This window comes from Ambystoma mexicanum, chromosome 10 (assembly GCF_040938575.1).
Source record: "Ambystoma mexicanum isolate Mex_15411 chromosome 10, UKY_AmexF1_1, whole genome shotgun sequence".
NCBI classification, from domain to species: Eukaryota; Metazoa; Chordata; class Amphibia; order Caudata; family Ambystomatidae; genus Ambystoma; species Ambystoma mexicanum.
Window position 1 is genome coordinate 154,222,296 of NC_090932.1, and position 17,546 is coordinate 154,239,841.

Sequence of the window (17,546 nt, forward strand, 5' to 3'; positions counted from 1 at the left end):
CATTCCATGGTCCTCTATGCCTTCTGTCAACCTAGATGCTGAATTGCTTGAGGGCTCCACTCCTCACCTCTCTATTGCAGCTTCTGGGTCCCTGCAGGGCACAAGCATGCTACCGACTCCGCCTTCTTCCCCAGTTTGGCTACTGAAGCCTAGGCTGCAAACAAATAGTTTGTTACAGAGGTCAAGTGATGAAGTGCTCGCCGGCCATAGCTATTTAAAGAGTTTGCTCATTCTCCTACTCTTTTAAGTAAGTCATTACATAGAAAAGCATACTTGAAAACGGTCCCTGTCTACTGCTATTGAACCCTCAATTGTTGAGAGCGCGTATGTTTGTGTTGCAATTGCTTTGTGGCTACTCCACTATGATTTGCATCGAGAAATGTAGTGCACTGTTCCAAACAAAGGAGGCCCCGTAGAAAGGGGATGTACCCATTGAACATGAATGCTGTAGCCTAGTCTTACCCTACTACCTGTTGTAAAAACCGTCCTCTCGCTAAAATAAGCAGTGTGGTAGCAAAATAAGTGCCAATGACTAACTTAGGGTGCAGGAGGAAAATAAATCCCTGGTGTCGTCCATCTGTAAAGGTACTCCTTGCAAACACTAGCTTAACAGTTGCTAAATCCTTATTTTCCAGTAAAGACACCAAGGACCCAAACATTTACAAACACAGACATGCTTTTCTTCAGTTAAATCGAATTCACAAAGAATCTACACCCTATGATGAATCCTATGGAGCCATCATGGATTCCCCGGCAGTGACCTCCTCCCATGTGGCCAGGGAAAGGCAGCTGCTACCTGATCCTGAACCTGGTGGTGGCTATATGAGGGAGGATCACATGGGAGGAGACAACGGCCGGGGAGATCAATGGAGTAGTCCGTGTTTTCCCCTTTCCCATGAGGATGACCCTATGGTACCTAAGTTCCTAATGGCCTATTGTTATTTTAGTCAGGCCTCCACCTTTCACCCTAACACCTTTTGTTCTAGATGTACCTTTTTATGAAATCCATGAGACAAATTATCCAGGAGTTAAAAGCCCAAAGAAATGTATGGAATTCAACTCCCGTAACCACTCAGGTACTGAGATGAGGAGGAGGACATGGGAGTTTGTACACAGTGACAGGAGCGCGAAATACAACATGCAGACTAGTTGTTTTTACAAACCCGTAATGAGCGGGACATTTAAAAATGGCAATGGAAGAGAGAAGTGCAGGGACGAGCAGTGCAGGAGGAGACATTGCGATCCACGATGCGGCTCCTGAATGCAGAGCACACAGGGGGAGCCAGCAAAGCAGAGAAGACCAGTGGGATAGGAAGAGGAATGCTGCGGTCAGTGGCAAGAACCGTGGAGACGCCGGCAGCAGTACAGGAGCTCCTAGAGGTTCGGGCGCTCAACGAGGCAGCAGACTTCATCCTGGGCAGAAAAGGAGAGCTGGCGGGAGACCGTGGACCTGCGACGGGTGCTTGGGGAGCATCAACACACTCCAACCTGGAAGGCTGAAGCAGAAGCCATAACAGAGAGACGCGAGCAACGTCTAAAATGCTTGAAAAGACCAGTGAATCTTGCCAAAGCCGCTGGGGAGCCCGGGTCATTGCGACAATAAGTGACTGAATGGTACAAGTTTGCTAATGTAGTAAATATACAAAGGCAAAGTGTGTTTTGAATGCTTTCAAGACCAAGTACAAATTCAACACTCAATAGGAATGTTTGATGCAGAAAATATATGAAGGCAACGTTTTTTAATGCAGTCAAGGCAAAGTACAAAAGGCAAAGGTGCCATAAGAAGGTTTGAATGCAGACAAGACAAAGTGTAAAAGCAAACCCCAATCAAATACAGAAGCATGAGATGCCAATATGGGGGGTGAGGTTTTGAGCAACTACCTTTGAGAAAATATTACCACAAATAGATATACCAAGCAGCACATAGTATATGGTATTGTGGTACACCTAAGAACTGTGAAACACATGACAGGCGGGTATGCCAGGCAGCGGAAAATTGTATAAAGGTTCCTGGCAGGGGAGTATAACAGGTAATGTGCCAAGATATGTGGCTTTCACAGAAAGACTGTTACAGAATGTTTTGCTCAAAGAACTTTTTAGTTAAACAAGAATTTTGTGAGTCCATCAAGACACACACACACACATTGTTAGCTAGAGGGACTTTTGCGATCCTGTTTAAGGATCCAGGGGAAGCGGACCCCCTTCCGGATGCAAGGGTCTTTACCTTGGAGAACATTTTTGTTGGAGTCCTTTTTACACTTATGGTTGTGAACACTTTTTCTAACATCAAGTTGGACATTTCCTTAAACCTTTTGTTGCCTATTTATAAGTGTGAGGGTCAGCATAGGTTGCTTTAGCCACGAGGATGGCTTTTCAGTTACTGACATCCTGGCATGGACAGATCATTCATTTTTGTTTCTAGGTAGGGAACTTCCTCTTTAGACTATGGCCAGAGAGGCGTTTTTCCAACCCATTTTTGTTGAATACAAATATCTTTACTCAAGAATCCAACAACGTGTGTCTGTCTCTCGTTTCTGACCCCTAACAGCTTGTTGTAATGTAAGTGGTGTTTCATAGCGCCCTTCTGCCACTATTTCCGGCTTTGCTGGGCGTGGCTCTGGAAAAAGGGAGGGTGGGTTACATTAGTGCGACAGCGGGAGGGGCAGATGCAAAACCTGTGATGTTGATGGGTACAGGTCTGGAGAAACCACTTTCTGATTGCCAATATGCTTTCTATGGGTTTGGCAGAGAAATCTGGGAGTGCCTTACCCATAAGAAAGAGCCCACGATCTTACAGACTACAGAGCTGGGGCCTGGTTAGCTGCTGATATTGTAAAATGCAATATGGCTTAAGTGTAGAGGTTCATCATAGCTCAATTGGCGTTGATAATGGCTATGCCTGTGGCTGCCACCTGTCTGGGATGTGTGTGTTGTGTATGGTGGTAGGAGATCTTGGAGGAGAGTCATTTAGTTTAGTAAGTGGGGGTGGAAGTAGGTTTAACAAGGCAAAACAACCTGCATCCCTACACTCCTACTCCAGGCTATTTGTAGGCCCATTCCATTTCTCTAGCTCCCAATGCCACCTCTCTGCCTCTCAAATATATACATTGCACCCAATGAGGAACAAAACAAGCATCTGTGAGTTGGCAGATGAGGGGAAAGAAGTAGTGTGGAAACTGCAACATTACCATGAGCTACCTGCTAAGGATTATGGGAGGCAAGAACTTGAGGTTAGTGTAAGGGCCTCGGTCACCCATTTCACTTTCCTTGGTTTGTTGGTAGGCTGAGAGATGCCTCAAACCTCGCTGTAACATGCTCAGGTGCTATGCTCAGTGGCCTGCTGGAACGTTTGGCCGTCGAGGAAAGAGCCTGTTGAGGAAGGCCAAGGTTTTTGTTCGGCGTTCGTCTGGCATTAGCTGGGTCAGGGATGAGAATCCCAGCTTGCTTCGCCCAGAGGTCTACCCTGCTGTCTACCACAACCCTCAAACTCTTCTTACTCAGTTCAAAATATAATTCCCTAACTCCCCACTGCCCCGGCCACTAACTGACACAGCTCGTTTTGAAGTGTGTGACGATTCATGGAATCTCATTACTTCTCCCAGAGCAAAGCCCTTCCCTGTGAGGCTAGGCAGGTAGTCCGCTAAGCAACAATCCCCCTAGGGGTGATGGCAAGTGGGGCCTCACAGGGAGAGACTCCCCACTTGGGGACAAAGACTCCTGTTCGGTCTAGGAACTCCCTAGGACTTTTCCTGAGGAAGTGACAAGAACATCGGAGGACCAAAACATTCACTGCAACCCAGTCACTATCTGTTACTGTAATATTACCAATAATCAACTTCCATCAACCACTCATACTATCAAGAAGAAGAATATGCTAAGCCACACTGAGATGAAGAAGCTGGAATAAGGCATAATGAATTTCCTGGAGAAAAGAAAAAGGACTCTGCGTCTACGCTGGGGAGGACCCAATGTTTCCTCATAAAAAAAACAAGGACAGACGTCTTTGGAGCCCGGGAAGTTAAAACCGGAGCTAAGAAAGCAGTAGAGAGACTCTGAATGGTGTATTGTCGAGCGGACACTGGCAAGTCGAGAAGAAGAAAGCACCCAGAAGGCAAGGGTCCGAACTGAGTGCCTGGCCTGGAAAATACCTGGAGGCGGTGGTGTGACCCAGAGAGGGTGAACCGGCCGGTCCTCGGACTACGCCAAGACCGTACCAGGAAGGGCTCCACAGAGCCGCACACTGAAGAAGGAAGAAATGAAAGCCCAAGCAGGTTGTGTCAGTTGGACAAGCCTGACCCCGCAAGAAGAACTGGTGACGCCAGCCCGATACAAGAGAGGTAACGGGAGCAGCGGGATACCCGGGTTGGGGACTGGGTTGAGAAACGAATGAAGATTACTAAGGGACCAATTTACTAAGGGACCAATTCTACTTGTCCCGGTATGAGTGAATTTTGGAGAACGAATAAAGATTACCAAGGGACCAATCACAGTCGTCCCAGTACAAGTCAATATTGGAAAGAGTGGAAACTGTCAAAAGGACAATTATGCATGTTCCAAAATATATACAAGTTGGAAAGAGAGTAAAGAGTGGAAAGGGACTAGTCAAAATCGTCCCAAGATAGTGGAAGGATCCTTTGTGAAACCAAATCAATATGCCAGGGAAGGATCCAAGGTACACTCGAAGTTGGGAAGTTGTAAAGGGACATTGCCAGATTTAGAGAGCAATAAGGGTCAGGATCTTTGTTTGTTGACCCAAGAAACTGTGCACACTGGAGAAAAGGGGAAACCGAGGAAGGATAAAAGCCCCTTACAGGTACTTATTCACGATATTGGCCTGGAGCCATCCCAAGACAGACTTGTTGAGGCTATAAAAGCCTGTCCAGAAGAAGGGAGTCATTCTCCTCTTCTTTTGAACCTTTTTGAGTAGTGGTAGGGACGGAACAGGGTCATTTTGGATGGAGAGTGGACTGTTGATTTGGACACCCTCGCTGATGACAAGCACCCTAGTTAGTTTGTGTTAGGTAGGGCAATTACTATATTGTTAGGGATAGATCAGCCTTTTTATTTATTTTTTAAATAAACTAACTTGTGAAAATGCCAGCCAATACTCCATCTCATTCTTCTGACCTAGCACATGTGGCACCTGGGCTCAGAATCGGGAGTGATGCTGCAATTCGGGGTTTTTTCATGATGAAATGAGGAGCGGAAAAGATGGATGGTGTAGTGTGGATTCCTCAAATATTGCGCAGCACTTTGGCCTAAGAAAGGGGATCGGACTGTGGCAGCTACAGGATGGTCACGAAGATGGTTTGACAGTGACAGACAGGGAGTCTGGAGTGAGTATGATGGACTTTCCAATAAGACTGCAAACGTGAGTTTGCAGTCGTTCTGTCGCCTTGCTAGCTAAGGGTCATGGGGCTTTCATTACTTGTGCTGCAGCTGAATGATGGAACCAGGGCAAAGCAACCATGATTTATTAATCCAGATTTTAAGGGCTCTCCTTCCAAGGTTAAGGTGGGGCTGTCAGAATTGGCATATGCGCAAGGTTTGAGCTATTCTCCACAGGGGGTCTCCTGGAGCCAGGGAAGGTACCACCTAACACATTAACAACTATTTACACTACAGAAGAGAGGAAGGAAGAGCGAGACTGTTGGGCTGTCTCTAAAGTATGTGGGGTGTTGACTGAATTGTATTCTTGCATTTACAACATTTACACAAGTTGGTGAGATGTCCTAGGAAAGCTGTCAGTGAAGATAACCCAAGCACCCCATGCTCACTCCTACACTGTGCAGCTGCTGTGTCCCCTCTGTGACCACAAAAGCAATAGTATATTTCTCTCCCTCGGTCTGTTCCCAAATAAACTGAGAAATGTAAACTGGGGATGTGCAACCCAAAGAAGAAGCTTGTATGTCCCTGAAAATTGAGACGCTTGCCTGTCAGGGATTTGCTCGGTGAGATCCACAAGGAAGTCACCAGCGCTATGGATGGATCGGGGCACAGGCTCTTTCAATTAAAACCAGGGTTTCTGTACATATTCGTTTAGGCCTTAAAGGGGAGTCATTGAGCACATCTAAAATATCCCACAGGTAGCCAGCCACTTTCCAAGGAGTTCTGTATCCCTGTCCAATCGCATTGAAATTCTACACAGAATTGGGCCATCCGCCTCACCAAGAATCTCATCGGATCTGCCTTTGTCCTTTACCTGCAAGAATGGCCCAGTTGACGAGACTAGCCATGTGCCACTAGTAATGCTGCAGCACTAGACCGTTGCCTTACACGGATAATAGCTACCCTAGCTCAAGCTTTCTGGGAGCTTGCATGCTAGCGGTGCTGTGGTGGAAGAGGCAGCCATCGGCTTGGGAGGGCTGAAGCTCCCAGAATTCAGAAAGTTGAAGGCCGATCAGCACTCAACTAGCGCACCAATGGGAAAGGGGCTCATAATAGAGCAAAAGCCTGTCAAATCTCCCGCCTGTAGAGCAGAGTGTACGCTTAAACAATCATTTACTGGCAGCAGCAACAAAAGTACTGTGGCAGGGAAGAGCAGTCTGCCCGGACCATATTGGTATACCCCAGGATGAAACTAGAGACTGAACTGCTCTGCTCTGCTCTGCGTTTAGTGGCTCACACCCCCAATGATTAGCATCTCTTTGTGAAATTTAAATAGCCCCTGAATTGAGGTGAAATATGGGTCTAATGGGTCAATGGAAGGCATTTTAGAAATTCAGCCTCCTGGTCACAACGCAATGTTTTAATGCACCTACTGCCGCTATGTGTAACCTGCAGGCAAGAGATCCATTTCCTGGTGCGATCTGATGCAGGTCGTTTGCTCTGCTGGGCTAAAAAACACCTCACATCACCCCGGAAAAGGTGCCCTAATTGAGTACCAGCAAGGTCGTCTTGGTAGGATAGCTTAGCGGCAACGTGCTTGCCTTGGAAGCAAGACGACACGGAACAACACAGTGTCAATCCCCGGGTCCGTGCTTAGAAACCTCTGGGTATTAAGCGTGTTATAAATTACCCATCATATCATATCACCAGTAACTTATCCTCACTGACCCCTATCCTTCACTACTTGTCCAGGGCATTTAGAAGCAGAGACGGAACATACGTATGAGGGTTACAGAGGCCAGAGTTTACAGAGCAAAGGCACAACTGATAGTTGGCATGAAGGCACTTAGAGAGGGGCATTGGATATTGGGTGATCACTTGGGTCCCTTTCGTGTCCTGCTGTTTAAAACTGTCCTCGGGCCCCCCCCCCCCAAAACTTTGAGGCTTCCGCTATCCCTGCCTTGCTGACAGCCAAAAGGAACATGTGTATGACGAGGATGTTTCTTCCAATGCATTCATTAAGCTGGAGTCTTGCAGTAAGATACCCTCATTGTGTTGGCCAAGCATCCCATTTTCAGGAGCTATGTCTGCATGCAAGCTGTGAGGCATGGAGTAAAGAGCTGACTTTCTCTTGGCTGCGTGGATCCCTGCGTAGTTCTCTCTGCTGCGGTGTGCCAGGCCTAAGGGCTCTGCCGCGTTCCCCCGATGGGGACTAGTCTCAGCATGACCCTGCTCAGCCGTACATGGGGGAGCTTCTTTCGCCACTCTCCTTCTGGGCCAGGACTCTGGATGTATCTTTCGGCTCAGACAGCCCCAGTGTTGTGCTGCCAACTGTTTCTTTTTTTTTATGTACATCCAACACATTGTACATCTGATTAAATGAGAATACAGCTGCAGCAATCTCCTTGGTTTTCTTCAAATGTCCAATTTACAAAAACTCTTACTATCAAGTGTACACCTTTTCTAATATGGGGTTTACTAGCGTTTTACAGAAATGCGGTCTGGCCCCTTTGTATAAGATTCCATTAATCACTAAATGTTGAAACACTAGAAGAGTGGTAATTCAAAGAAAAATAAGCAGAACACCACCGCTGCGTAAGGGAGGAAGCAGCTGGATGGGTCAGGGGGCGTTGGAAGCCTCTGGGAAGTGACCGTGTGGTCCCCAGTACAACCTGACATCTGGAACCCAAGCGTTCGGCCCTGGGCCTGCGGCGCTCCAGGAATGCACGGTTGGTGCGTGCTTGCGACAGTGAGGCTGGTGGGTGGCAGCGAGACAGTGAGCTTGCCGGAGGTGAAGAACAGCGGGGTGTGCAGCTGTGGCCTCCATGCAGTATAGCTACCTCGGCCTCACGGCACACTTGCTGGAGTGTGGCGGTGTGCCGGGTGCATTGTACATGGAGTGAGGGACCGGCCCCCATACGTTGCAGGACGACATTGGAAGCTGCCGTGAAGATGAGGGTAGCGGCCACAGTGACCGAGATTTTGGAGTGGCAGCGGGGCTGGTGCGATCTGGAAGGCTGCATTGCGTGAGGTGTGAAAGGCCTTGGAGAGACTAATCGCCCACGCTTGCCCACTCAGCCTATTGGAAAGGTGGTGGTCAGTGGGCCCAGCCAGGTTGACAGAGGGGGAGGCTTTCCTTTAGAGTGGAAGTCTGTTGAAGAAAGAGGGCCTTATCTGCTTGGATGTCATAAACCGTCGCCTGCGTCCCTTTTGGACCTCGTGGTCCCTGACCCATAGAGCACTGAATGCAGTAACCCTCCGAACATGGCCGTCGAATACGAAATGCAGCTTGCCAGCCTTTACGCTCCACGCTCGGCGCACTACTAAACAGACACACCCCCGCGGCTCTGCACGTCTCAACGCTACTGCTCGCTGTAGCTGGACGTGTGCTGCTGGAGATCGCTCAGGGCTAATTTCATGAATTCCGTATCCCGGTTCCTTGATTCCTCCTCCTTTCCTTTCATCCCTCAAACCTTACGTTTCCTGGATTTTTGCCCGCGCTCGAGTCATGGCTTCCATGCCTCCACGCGCGGACTTTGTTCCTTCCTGGTTCCGTCCTGGACAATCGGAACGAAGCACGCTGGAATCCGAAGTCCCGCGCACAGGCTTATACAAATCCCATACCGTGCGAAAGAAGTCACAAAAGAAGGTCGCAAGCAAACAGGAAAACCGGTCAGAAGGGGAGAGACTTGTGGCATTGGAAGGAATTGCAGGGGTGGTGTGTCCAGGCTATACCCCTTTGCATACTCTTTGCTGGTCAGGTTGCCACAGGGTGACTGGGGCTATGATGGCACCCAGCAGGTAAACCACGGCAGAGAAGGTAGATTTGTTGTCGCCACGGGGCAAACCACCAAGTCAGGAGAGGTCACTAGCACAGGACCCTGTGATAGCGGCGTTGTGGCAGATTGAGCATTCTGTCACGGCTGGAAACCAAATTTGATGCTCTGAGTGCGAAAGTGGCCCAGCTAGAGACGAGGAACACTGCTACCCTGGACCAGCAATGTGTCCAAACTTTCCCCCTGGTTCAGCAAATGAGGCGTGAGGTGGAAGTGGCAGTTATAGGAAGCATGGAAATGGGGAACAGATTGGAGTAGCTGGAGAATGTGTCAAGAGCCCCACAGCTGCCAATTATAAGTCTCCCAGCCGGTGTGGAGGGAGATGATTCCATGGAATTTGTTTCTACCTGGCTCCCTGAACTGCTGCACCTGGAGTTGGAGTAAGACCCCATGTACGTGGACAAATGCTGTATAATTAAGCCCCCCTCCAACCCTCCCCCCAAGAGACAACCCAACGAGTCCATTGGTCCAACGCTAATTGTCAAGCTAGGGGACGCCTGGAACCGGGACAGGGTCTTGAAGGCTGCGCCGGAACAAAAATCTTTAATGTTCCAGGATCATACAATTCACACTTTCCCTGACTTGACGCCGGCAACCGAAAAAAGAGAAAGAGGCTAAATTTTATTAAGTTCTTTTTGGATCCTGGGGTAAAAGCGGGGTTGCTACGATCTGCTAAACTCAAGTTGTCCTGGAACCGAAAGGAGAATATTTTCTTTGATCCGGAGAGTGTCGAAAGGTTGCTGACAACTATACCTGTAAAGGCAAGGCCCGGTCAGGACAAAGGCTGAGGTGTCGGTCTTGGAGAGACTTCTTTATCCTACGGTGCGGCAATTTCCCCTGTCACCTGACTTGGTGTTTTTCTTCCTCCATCCTGTTGGTTTCTTTTTTAAACTTTTATTTTTGGCGGCACAAGGTTGCATGGTGCAGGCAACAAGGTCACAATTTCAGCACGTGTAAAAGACGTTACATTACATTTAGTAAGGTACATTGGTCACAGCAATACAAGGCAGTGGTCGCATGAGATATATACAAGTAAGTGTGCACATAGTAGGGGTAGTCACAGAGGAGTGGGAGACAAGCCAGAGTTGGAGGGACTTGTACTTCTATTGTTAAGGTAAGTGTTGAATTCCGTCCAGATGTTACGGGGGCGAGATGTAGCAGGGAGCATGGATATGAACCCCTCCTCGCAATTGCGTGACCAGGTAAGCATCTGGAGCCATTTCCGGTGAGCCGGAGGGGAGGGATTTTTCCAATTCTGGAGAACGCATTTCTTGGCAACCATACATGCAATATTCAGAAATTTAGCTGAGCATCTAGTGTCATCGGTCGCCCAAGCGCCAAACAGGACGGCCAGGGGATCCGGGTCAATAACGACTCCAATGATGGCGGAGAGAGTTTCAAGGATACCCTCCCAGAAACCAAGCAGTTTGTTGCAAGACCAGAACATGTGTAGGTGGTCAGCCTCTGTCGCTCTGCAGCGGGGGCATGGGTGTGTCGCAGTGTGAGCAAACCTAGAGGTTCTGTACGGAGTATAATAAAGTCTATTTAGGAGTTTGTACTGCATGGCACGAAAACGGAAGTTGAGGGAGACTCGTTGGGTGTGCAGGCACATGTTCTCCCAGGCCCCATCTGATATTTCCAGGCCCAGGTCGTCGGCCCAGCCATCCCGTGCCTTGAGAGTGGGAGTAGGGGAAGCAGCCTGAAATATCTTGTAGAGTGAGGAGACCACGCCGCGGGCGCCCCCTGAATTGGCAAAGTATGAGATGGCTGGGTTGTCTGGGGGCTCGTCCGGGAATATTGGCCATTTGGACCTAAACGCGGCCCGCAGTCTATAATATTGGAGAGTTTCCAACGCGGTCCCGGTGTGACCCGGTTTCCAAGATCGGGGGTCAATAAACCTGCCTTCAGGATAGAAGTCCGTCAGTGCATGGTATCCCAGCTCCCCCCAGTGTCGGGGCCAGCGCTGCGTCGTGTGTGGGTTCCAGGCCAGGAAAGGCCCACACGGGAAGCCACTTGTAGTACGGGAAGGCACCAGGCGTCTGGGAAAGCATGCGAGACCAGGCCAAGAGAGTAGTGTAGAGAGGGTCAATAGGAGAGTCGGGTATGTATTGGTAATGCAGTAACGCAGACATTAGGTCAATGCCGGTGGTCGCCAAACTCTCCAGTTTGACATGGGGACGTGTTGGTGCCCCAGGATACCAGTGGGTGGCATGCTGGGCCTGAGCTGCGTGCCAGTAAAGTGATACATTCGGGGCGGTAAGTCCCCCTAGTTTGTATGGAAGTGTCATGTCCGTCCACTTTTTGCGTACTGCGCCCGCGTGCCAAAGAAACTGAGCAAACAGTGTATGCAGTCTGGCAAAGTAGTCATTCCCAGGCCACACGGGTACGTTGCTAAATGTGTAGAGGAGTTTGGGGAGCAGAATCATTTTAATGAGGGAGAGCCGTCCAGCAATGGAGAGCGGGAGGGCTCGCCACCTGAGAATTTTAGTTTCGACAATGCGCGTTACCGCAGAGTAATTGTCAGCGAGAAGAGAGGACTTGGCCAAGGATATGTGCACGCCCAAATATCTAAAACCAGTCGGTGACCAACGGAGGGGGTATTCAGAGGCAGGTTGCTGGGTGGACTTAGTGAGCGGGAAGATCTCCGACTTGGAGTAATTGATAGTGAAGCCGGAGTGAGTGCCTATGCGGGTAATGTCCCTTAGTATTGAGTCAAGGTGTATTGCAGGGTCTCTGATGTATAGGAGAACATCGTCCGCATATAGAGATATAATTTCGGGGCTGTCTTTCAGTCTTATACCCTTGCGGGCGTGGTGAGCACGGACATAGTCTGCCATTGGTTCAATTGCTAAAGCGAACAGTATTGGAGAGAAGGGGCATCCCTGTCGGGTACCTCTGAACAGTGTGAAAAGATCAGAAGTTAGTGTATTGATCCTAACCCGTGCCACAGGGGAAGTGTAGAGCAATTTTATAAACCCAATCATGTTCGGGCCAATACCCATATTCTCAAGAACCAGCCAAGTGTATCTCCAGGAGACCATATCGAAGGCCTTCTGGGCGTCCAGTGTGACCACCACTGCTTGTGCCTCTTGGTCAATGCGGGACATTACGTTAAACAGTCTCCTGATGTTGTGGGAGGTGGACCTGCCCGGTACAAAGCCGGCCTGGTCATCATGGACCAGATATGTCATAATGGGCAGGAATCGGTTCGCTATAATTTTTGCGAAGATCTTTGTGTCGAGGTTCATCAGGGAGAGGGGTCTGTAGGACCCACATTCGTCGTCGGGCTTATCGGGCTTGAGCAGCACTGTAATGGCTGCCTCGCGCATAGGGAGGGGAAGAATAGAGACTCGGAGCGATTCATCCCAGACCTCGAGTAGCTTGGGGGCGAGTATAGCGACGTGTTCTTGATAGAAATCGGCGGTCAGACCGTCGGGCCCCGGGGCTTTGCCTTTGGGTAGGTCAGAGATGGCTGTAACTATCTCGTCGAGCGTGACTGGAGAGTCTAGTTCGTCACGGGTAGCGGAGGAGACCTCAGTGGTGGGGATCGAGTCAAGGAGTTCCCGCATGTGTTGTTCAGTGTGCTCAGCAGGCTGAGAGTAGAGAGATCTGTAAAATTCGGTAAATGTGTTCAGGATTTGTTGGTCAGCCCATTGAGCATTACCCTGTTCATCTTTAAGTGAGGTGATTTGCGTTCGGCCAGATTCCCATTTAGTTAGTGTTGCTAACGTTCTCCCGGGCCTCTCTCCCTCGCCATATTTCCTGGCCGCTTGAGGGCGACCAAGGAAATGAATCTCGCTGACGGCGAGTTTGTTGAAAGCTTGGAGTTCCTCAGAAATCTGGGCAAGAGTGGCGGGGTCGGCACCGGAGGCGCCTTGCAGTTCCAATTGTTTCAGTTTGCTTTCTGAACGGCTCAGCGCTGTTCTGATAGATTTCAGCACCCCGGCTTCCCGGGAGATAGACATACCCCTGATATACACCTTAAAGGCGTCCCACCTCACGGCGGCAGAGGTATCTCGGAGAGTATTCATTTCGAAGAAAGACAGAATATCGTCGAGTATTTCAGCCTTAAATACCACATCTCGCAGGGCGTCAGATTTAAAACGCCAGGTGCTGAACGTCGGGACGGGTACCCCTAGTCTGGCTGTGAGTGTGATCGGGGCATGATCAGAAAGCGTACGGGGTAGGATCTGGGAGCCCAACGCCCCTCCCATGACACCCTTCGAGACAAGAAACAAGTCTATCCTAGAAGAGCTCCCATGCACTGACGAATAGTAAGTGTAGTCTCTAAGATGTGGGTGTAGCGACCTCCAGGCATCGCAAATGTCGAGGGTCTTAATGTGAGAGTGCAACCTGCGGGCGGCACTGGACAGAGGCCGTGGGTTGGATCCAGTCCTATCTAGGGCTGCATCAAGAATAAGATTCAAATCTCCTCCCCAAATGACCAGAGTTCCCACATATCCCAGCAGTATAGTGGCGATCTTATCAAAAAAATCGGGAGAATCGATATTGGGGCAATAGGTATTGACGAGTAGATATTCTTTGTTGGCCAAAGTGCAGTGTAGTATGACATAGCGTCCCTCAGGGTCAGTGTAGTTTTTATGCAGTGTGAACTTGATGGATTTATGGATCATGGTTAAAACCCCCCTGGATTGAGTGGAGTAGGAGGTAAAAAATCTAGCAGATCCCCATGCCGGGGCCATTGTTCGGGGGATGTGGCCATTGGAGTGTGTCTCCTGCAGGAACAGTATCTTGCAGTTATGTCTGTTGGCATATGCCATGATTTTGCGCGCCTTAGTGTGATTGCTTACCCCTCGGACATTCCATGACATTAAGACGGTTGCCATAACTGTGCCAGGAGTCTCATTATGTAACACGTGTTCTCAATGAACGTCTCGGACCCAACAATAGTGTGCGCCCCAAGGGTTGAGGCAAGATTTACGAACGTGGCCCATTAGTGCCGGCCACATGCAACCTCGTGTGCCTTTTGTAGATAACTCCCGGTTTCCCCCCCCCCACCCTCACCACCAACCCATGATCAGCAGTGTGCATCCCACCCATCCCCAACGGTGCACAGTCGGACCGACCCCAACATGATCCAGCCAGTGCAAGAGCCCAACAGGGGCAAACCAAAAACAAAAAACTAGGAAGCAGTGCAATCGCAATGGGGTGCGCTATTGCCGTGTGCTAGCACGCTTGGGACACAAAGGCGTCCGTGAGAAAATAAACAGTGTTTGCGGTTTAGTGATGTATGTTACAGCCGTTACCTATGGCCGTACCGGCCTGGATGTGAAGTAGAGAGGTATTGCATTTGACGAGAACAGGAATCAACATGATCACTATGAGTGGACCTACAACATGCAAGATAGAAAGTACGTATCAGAGGGCTAAGGAACTGTGATTAAACCTACGTAGGTCCACATTGTATACCAGTGAATGCAGAGGTGTGGTCACTCATGGGTGTGAACAAAGAGTGGCATGAGACGATTTACCAATAAGCATAGTATCAAAGCATCGCAAAGCAAACATAAAATTCACTCATTATTCACAGTGTCATCTGCCGGAGGGTGGAGAGGAACATGTGCCTCGATGAATTTGACCGCCTCAGACGGCACTGTAAAAAAATAAAGTTTGCCGTTGAACGTGAACTTCAAGCGTGCAGGGAAAAGTATGGCGTAGGGGATGTGCCTTTCCCTGAGGAGTTTCTTCACTCCGAGGAACTGGCGACGCTCCTGCTGAACTCCGGTGGAAAAGTCAGGGAAAATCCTGATCACCTGCGAGTCCATTCGTAACTCGCCTTTTTCCCGTGCGAGGCGGAGGATTAAGTCACGGTCTTTGAAGCTCAGAACCTTGGCAATAATAGGCCTCGGAAAGTCACCGGGTTTAGGCCGGGATGACAGTGCTCTATGGGCCCTTTCGATGGTGAAGAAGGGGGACATGTCAGGGTTGCCCAGTAGTTCCTTCAGGAGGTCCTCGACCGCCGATTCCAGTCGACCCCTCAGCGCGTTTTCAGGGACACCAACGATGCGTATGTTGTTTCTACGCGACCTAGATTCAAGGTCATCACACTTGGCCTTGACCGCCTTCATATCCGAGACCAGAGTGGACACAGTGCCCTGCAGTGTAGAAATATTATCCTCGTTGGTGCCAATCCTATTTTCAGTCTCCGTGATTCGAGCCCCCTGTTGGTCCAGTTTAGCTCTGAGTGAGGCCACGTTGGCATTAATGTCATCAAGCTTTTCGTGGAAAGCTGCAAAGTTTCTGGCCATGGATTCCATTATCGCTGTGAGGTCAGTGGTGGGTGCCTCGTCGCATAGCGAGCCGTCGGCTGGGTCGCCTGGTGCGTGGGCCGAGTCAGGTCTCGGAGCGGCTTTAGCGAATTTGTCCATGGCCCCGGTTTTATTGATATTCCTTGATCTGTTAGACATCGTGGAAAGTGTTGCAGGGGCCCTAAGTGGGCAGAGTAAAGACACGAGTGAGGGGATGCAGGAGAGGTTCAAGGCCAATGATGGTGGTCCGGTCCGCCGATGTAAACAATCCTGACAGTGGCGGCAGGAGCCGTGTCAGCGGGGAGGTATAGAATAGTCGCAGGGACCAGGCCGCCCTAGATAATGAGGATGGAGGCCAGAACAGACCCCGAGTGAGCACCACAGAGAACTCAACCAGCAGGAGTGTGGGCCTTAGTGCAGGAGCGGGTGTTACCTGGGGCAGTGACGGCGGCACCCAGCAAGGATGAGCGCCAGAGTGAGGGCCTCGGCAACGATCCGGAGACCGCTGTGCTCGGAGGAAGGCGGCAGCGGGCCAATCCGGGTCCGGCGGGGTGCAGGGCCCCGCAGCGCCGCAGGGCACGGGCCCCGAAAGCAATCAAGGCGGCGCAGGGGCCAGCCGGGGCCGCGCAGCGCGGGGGGAGAGGCCCAGATAGAAATTGGCCTGTAATGGATTCGGGGCCAACGCAGCCCCGACGCGCAGCGGCCCCAGCAACCCCTCACCTGGTGTGCGCTCCGCGGTCATCCAGTCCGGGAGCGAGTGTCGTTCCTCCGGTCCTCGGGGTCCGCCGGGGGCGGATCAGATCCCAGCAGCGGTAGCAGGATATAGGCCGGGCGCAGGCAGTCAAGCCCGGCAGCGGGCACGACCCCTCCAGGAGGGCCGCACCGCCCAGGTGTCGAGCGGCGTGAAGGAGAGGAAGTCCGGCCGGGAGAACCGGCCACCCAGGCCCGAGGGCCCCGACCACGGAACGGGCTAGGCCCACCTCACGGCGCCCACAGCGCGGCCCGCGGGGCACCGCGGCATGAGTCCCAGCAGGCGGGCCAGTGGGAGGATGCAGCAGGGGAGGCAGTAATGGAGTGGCGGGAGCCGGGCAGAGAAACCCCGATGGGCCTCCAAGCGTCGCGGCAGCTCCGAGGCTCCCGCAGCGAAGATCTCCGGCACCCAAGATCCGATTCGAGCCAAGATCGCAGCAGTACGTAGCCCCCGTTGTAGGGAGGACAGGGGGACGGTCGAGGAGGTGCAGGGATGTATTAGTCCGCAGATGTCATCGGGTGAAGAGCGGCTGTGCACGGAGCTCAAGAGCTAGGCAGCCATCTTGCTGGCTGCTCAACAGCGCCCCCCCATCCTGTTGGTTTCTGGATTTGATGCTTACCTTTCCAAGTACACTAGGAGTGTTACTAGCTGTTATAATGCCGTTCTGCTTGATATTTCAGAGAGTTATGTGGAGCTGTTTGGTATTGGCCCGCTCCTGTAGATGCATGTGGGTTGGCGCCTGAGGCTCACACATGAGGTCCTGTGGTCCGGGGCAGGCGGGAGGGAGGTACGTTGAGTCTTGAAGGTGGTAATGAGCGCATAATTCTGACATCTACTGCAATTTTGAAGACATTCCCCCCGATTTAGGTGGTTCACTGTCAAGAAGGGGTGGGGCGTGTTGTTTTATGAGCGGTGCGAGTCACCCAAATGGAGGGTCTCCCCGCTGTTCGGTTATCTTTTTGTTGTATGAAAGTTGCATTAAAATGCAATAAAAAAAGGTCTACCATCTAGGTGTATGTTGAGGCTTCCGTGAGCAAGAGACCAACACCCAGAACATCTGGGGTACCACTGTGTGAATCTGCACGGTATAGCCAGAGGCCGAACAACTGCAGAAATGTCCCAATGAACAGAAGGGACGCTGCATACATATCTGTATGGTAAAGGGCATAACTGTCGGTTGGTTCCCAGTGGGTGTTCTCAGGGCAATAAATATAAAAATAAATTGAAAGGGACAAGACACTTGGAAATCATTTTAAGACCAAGCAGAATTTCGAGACTACGGATCCAGGAATGTAATAGATGAAGAGACTGACACGAGGATGTTGCATGCACACTTGGCAAATGCAAAAATGGGTAACAATT

The 17,546-nt window shown here is 50.6% G+C and overlaps 1 protein-coding gene across 1 annotated transcript in view; it reads left to right on the forward strand.

Moving 5' to 3' along the window:
* LOC138491244 (hexokinase-2) overlaps positions 1-17,546 on the forward strand; it is a 388,662-nt gene that overhangs the window by 182,081 nt on the left and 189,035 nt on the right. The window lies entirely within an intron of this gene.